The 5656-nt window shown below is 36.7% G+C and overlaps 1 pseudogene; it reads right to left on the bottom strand.

The window, feature by feature from the left end:
- Positions 1–520: 520 nt before the first annotated feature.
- Positions 521–2924, bottom strand: LOC102989942 (dynein light chain 1, cytoplasmic-like; annotated as a pseudogene).
- Between the last annotated feature and the right edge of the window lie 2732 nt (positions 2925–5656).

Genomic DNA, 5656 nt, shown 5'->3' with positions numbered 1-5656 from the left:
CCGCAGCGGGAGAGGCCGCAGCAGAGGGAGGCCCGCATACCGCAAAAAAAAAAAAAAAAAAAAAGAAAAAAAAGAAAATAACATCAACCTTGAATGACATAGCCAGTAAAAATACATTTCAATAATAAAAGTGAAATATTTATTCAAACATACAAAAAGCAAAATCATCACTAGCCAACATGCAATTTTATTTGTATTTATTTATTTATTTAAAACACACATTTCTTTAACAGATTTTATTTATTTTTATTTTTTTGAAAGGAATAGACTACGAGGAGGGAAAATATGTGGCAGAGAGGTAAGGAATGGAACATATATACAAATGTAAGTTGTTTTATTAATTGTTTTAGAACCACCACAAATTAGTACAGAGAATGCCTTGTATAAAACAACACAAAAAGTGTTCAAAGATTGAGGTGTTGCCTTAGGCAAGGCTGAAGATTTAAGTCTGGTGTTTGGAATTTAGGCTGTAGTCCTTGTTTCTGGATGTATCACTGGGTGTGTGGGACAGTCTGTGCTTTTAACCAGATTTGAACAGAAGAATGACCACTTGGCCCAGGTAGAAGTAGATGAGGTATTTGGTTTAATCTGTCATGTAATTACTGAAGTTCTTCCCCACGATTCAGTGCCAGGTGCGACTGTGCTTCTTTTCAAACTCCTTCTTAATATAAGCTGCTATATCCGTCTCTATATTTCTCCAATGCCTGAGTAGCACAGTCCACCAAGTCCTGTTGTATTTCCTCTGACATAACAGCATTTTTGAACACAGCATTTTGGTCGCAGTGAAGTAGGGGCAGGCTGACTGCATCCAGTCTGCTGGGGTAGGGGCTGGCCAGACATACAATTTTAAAGGAAGATCTTTGGGTAAAAGGAAATGATGCCACATAAAAATCTGCATCTATACAAAAGACCAAATAACACCAGAATTCGGGAATATGTGAGTAGATACAAAATGGTGTTTTCATATGTTCTAAATTACACTAAAAGATAATTGAATGCTTAAATAAAAAATAATAACAATGTATTGTGGTATTTACAACAGATGTAAAAATAAACTGTATGGCAATAACACAGGGGCCAGGAGAAAGTAAATAAATTGTACTATTTAAAGGTTCTTCTACTACAGGTGAAGTGATATATTACTTGAGAGTAGAGTGTTATAAGTTATCTATACTAGAAACACCAAAGCAAAATTTCACCAAAGAAAGTATATGGATTGCGAATATGCACATGAATAGATACTAACATCATTAATCATTAGGGAAGGTTAAGGCGACAACGAAATACCACCATATACTTATTTGAGTGGCTTAAATTTAAAAATAATAATAAACTGACAATATTAAATGCTGGCAAAGATGTGGAGAAACTGGAATTCTCATGTATCACTGTGGAAATGCAAAATGGTACAGCCACGTTGGAAAACAGTTTGGCAGTTTCTTATAAAGTTAAACACCCTTGCCACATGACGTAGAAACTTCACTCTTAGATATTTACCTAAGAGAAATGATTATATTTCCAGAAGCTTTACTCATAATGCCAAAATTTGGAAATGATTAAAATGTCCTTCAACTGATGAATGGATAGACAGTGTGGTGTGTGCATACAATGGGATACTACTCAGCAATACAATTGAATGAAATACTGATATTTGTAAGAACACAGATAAATGTCAAATGCATGTTGGCAAGTGAAAGAAACCAGACCCCGAAATCTACACACTATATTGATCCATTTGTATAACATTCTGGGAAAGGTAAAACTCTAGGGACAGAAACTGATGGGTGATTGCCAGTGGCTGGGGGTGTGGGAGGTAATGAATCCAAAAGAACAAAAAACAATCAAACAAAAAAATCGAAGCCCAAGAATTCCTATCTTGAACCCAGGCTTGCTCAGTTCCAAAGCTCCTGTGCTCTTGATAATAATCCAGTGATGGATAACATGTTCCAGGTTAATTAAAGGGAGAGAAGTATGAGAGTGCCTACTCATTACGCATATGAGTACTTCTCATACTCATTAACTCATATTCTAAAACACCACTATTCTTGTATTACTTGCTTGGTTCTCCAAGTGTGCTGCCCAGAGCAACAACGTCAGCAGCACCTGGGAACTTGTTCGAAATACAAATTCTCGGGCTCTATTCCCAGACCTACTGATTCAGAAACTCTGTGGGTGGGGGTGGATTCAGTAATCTGTGTTTTAACCAGCCCTCCAGATGATTCTGATGTGCACTAAAGCTTGAGAACTACGGATCTACATTAACTCATTAGTTCTCATTACTTCAAACAATAAGTGCATATTAGAGTTACTTTCAGTTAATCTGCTTTGGAACACTACTCGTCTGTGAAGTCCCTTATGAAATACCAGCTTTGTGAAACCTCCCATTCCTCCCTGCCACTCCACAATACATTGTTTATACCTTTATTAAACAAGCATTTCCTTTCACCTTGTATTATATTTCATTACTGACATGTCTATAACCTTCACTAGAATGCCAGTTCCATGGGGCATGGATTCTCATATTTCAGGACTTATAAAACTCATTGCCAGTATAATTTGAGTAAGGGCAAATCCAGATGGTCATAAAGGTTAAAATAATTGGGAAGTATCAGTTTCCAGGGTCCATAAAGTTTCAGACTTGGTTCAAGTAAATCATTTACATTTAGTAGTCATCACCTTTTCAAACTCATAGAAATGAGGATGGGGGTATGGCAGCCATGAAAATGTTGCTCACAAATCTCCTACTGTGGGGCATAATTGATCAATAGCCTCAGCTGTTGAGCTCTGAATCCATCACAGCACTTCCCACAGGTTGCTTCTAGCCAATGATGGTGTGCAGCAGGGATACTGGAGTAGGAGTATTCCTGCAAGGTATAGGACTTCTCTAATGAGCAACTTTGGCTCAAGGACTCCCCATCAACCATATTGAAACTTTCTTAAAACTGTACTGCAGTCTAACACTTTTCCTACCCAACCTTCCTTCCATCTGTCTTCCACAGGGGTCCAGATTGCATAGTGGTCTGATAAACTTCTTTCAGTACCCTCCCCCCTTTCCATAGCCATTTCTCCCAATAAATCTCTGCCTTATTTAATCCCATCTTAGTGTCTGCTTCTCCCAGAATCTGAACCAACATTGGGGATATCATGTCTAGTTTGAGTTCCATGAATAGTTTTGTTTCACATAAGCAATTGTTTTGTTTTTAATGCGTGGACAATGTTACCTGGGTAAATGGCCACTTACCCCCCTGCAGATTGGCTACTAGAAAGCTGAGAACAATAGGATGCCTCTATTTTTTGAGCTAATCATTTTTTCTTTAAAATTTGGGTACACTTGTAAATAAAAGTTTAAATTTTAAAAAATTTTGAATTTAATTGTATAGATTTTTTAAGCTACATGAAATTTCTGAAAAAAAGCCAGGGTAAAAATAACCCAAGTAATGGTCAAATAATAAGGGGTGGGGTCAGGATTGCCATGTTCAACCAGTCCCATATGCTATGTACTTCATGGCTTGAACTGGATGCTTATTGTGAATGGTGCCACCTGTAGTTTTGTGTTGGTGCTGGGTGGTATGCTCAAAGATGGAAAGAACATGCTAATGGAAAACCCAGATAGTGACATGGAGAAGTCCAGTCAGGCAGATAATTTGGGTAACAATATATAGCTGGGTAATAATAACCTTACTAGAATATCAGAAGTAGGGTTTCACTCCTCAAAGTTAAGCTATAGAGCTCTTTATATTCCTGGAATAGGGACCCCACAATGGAGAAAATTTAGAAGCCCTAAGTACTAATAAGAACTCTTTAGGGCAAAAGCAACAGATTAATTTGAAACAAACTGGCTTAAATCAAAAGGTTAATCTAATAAACCATGTAATCACACTGTACAAAAAACAACAACGACCAAAAAAAACACAGCCACAGCTTTAGCTAAGACTCTAACTTTGTCTTGTTAAGGGAGGAAAAACTTTTCCTCTACTCTTTCAGGTTCTGAACCTGTGGCCCTTCGAATTAAACTAATAAAAGACAGATTAACAGGAGAAAAGGCACACAATTTTTATTAATATTTACATGCATAGGAGTTTAGAGAAAAGAAGTGAAACTCAAAGAAGCAGTTGGACTTGGGGGCTTATATACCTTTTAACAAAGGAAAGAGGGTTAGGCTTCAAGGCGTGATAAATTATGGGAAAGTAATTAAGAAATATATGGGGGAAATAACAGAAGATAAAGGCTATTTTTGTACGGTCTGTTTATGCAAACTCATCTTGGTGTCAACCCCAGTCTTTGATGATAAGAGTTCCTCTTGTCTCCCTGGTACTGGGGCTGGAGGAGGGAGCACTATCCTCAAAGGGAAATTCATACCCAGCTTTTAGGAAGATAAGGAAAGGGGAGAGAACTCTTCTTGTGTTTGTTGACTCTCAATTGCCGTCAGCTCAAAATAATCCTTATGCCAAAATGGCATATTTGGGGGCCGAATATTCTGATTGCCTTCAGTTTCAAACATTGTGAAAGGGACCTTGTAGAATGTACATTTGTCATTTGTCATTTTTGGCTGCTCAAAAAATGAAGAGCCTCTGTTTAATTTTACTGAAGTGGTTTTAGTGCATTCAGCCCACCCAGTATAGCTGGTTTCTCTGTTTTGGTCAGTTCCTCGTCCTTAATCTTTGGACCAGTAAAGCTGCCAGCACCTCCTGGGGCTACATGCTTCCTCGTTCAGGTTCAGCAGGATACATGTCTTATTTTCTAGAGTCACATGAATGAATGAATGAATGAATAAACACACTGTTTTTCTATTCTTATATTTTTGGATCAATTTGAGATAATTTACTAATAGCTAAATGTGAGTTATTAATTTAAAATATAATAGTAGTAGATTTTAGGTTATAATTAAAATGGGGTTAATAATGAATTATCATTATAAAATAAAATCTTTAAGGGTCAGAGGAACATGTTGTTTCTAAACATGGAAAATGGACCATGAACACAGATGAGTTATAAGGCCCCAGCTATCTAAAGTAATTCATTTCAGCGTTAGGGTTTTCATGCAACACAGTTCATTAGGAAAATAAAATATCTCAAACACCCTGTGTTTCTATTGACATTAGTAGAAGTTGCTTGCATACATCAGGTGTTGACTACTGTCCAGAAGTACTGAAATAATACTTTAAAAGTGTCGCTTTCAATATGAAACTGATGATTGAAGCATTTTATTTTTCCTGTGAGTGTTAAACATGGAAGTAGAACGGCCAGTGAATGAATGTTTTATTGGCAGGAAACAGAGTGTTATATTCTTGAATTCCTTTATGCTAAGGAAAAAATTACTTGAGTCTTCTGTGTCTCAGCTTTCTCATGTCTTAATAGAATCTATTTCATAGGGTTGGTTTAGAAGAAAACATTATATTCAGTACAGTGACTGGCATAGCTCCTGACGCTGATGAAAGATGACTATCAACACAGCTTTTTAAGCGTGATACTCTAAAATTATCACACATTCCTTGGTCAGGTATTAGGAACTAATCATTAGATGTTGATGGTTTCATTAAAAAGATAATTCATATTGCTTGTTAAGTCATTCCAAAAATATGTATTGTGCTCTTTTGAATATTAAGCACTGTGCTAGATCCAGCAGATGACTGAGTAAAAATGTCTGTCCTCAGTC

This window comes from Physeter macrocephalus, chromosome 21 (genome assembly GCF_002837175.3).
Source record: "Physeter macrocephalus isolate SW-GA chromosome 21, ASM283717v5, whole genome shotgun sequence".
Classification (NCBI taxonomy): domain Eukaryota; kingdom Metazoa; phylum Chordata; class Mammalia; order Artiodactyla; family Physeteridae; genus Physeter; species Physeter macrocephalus.
The sequence above is the reverse complement of the archived record's forward strand: the minus strand, read 5'-3'. Positions and strand labels throughout refer to the sequence as shown.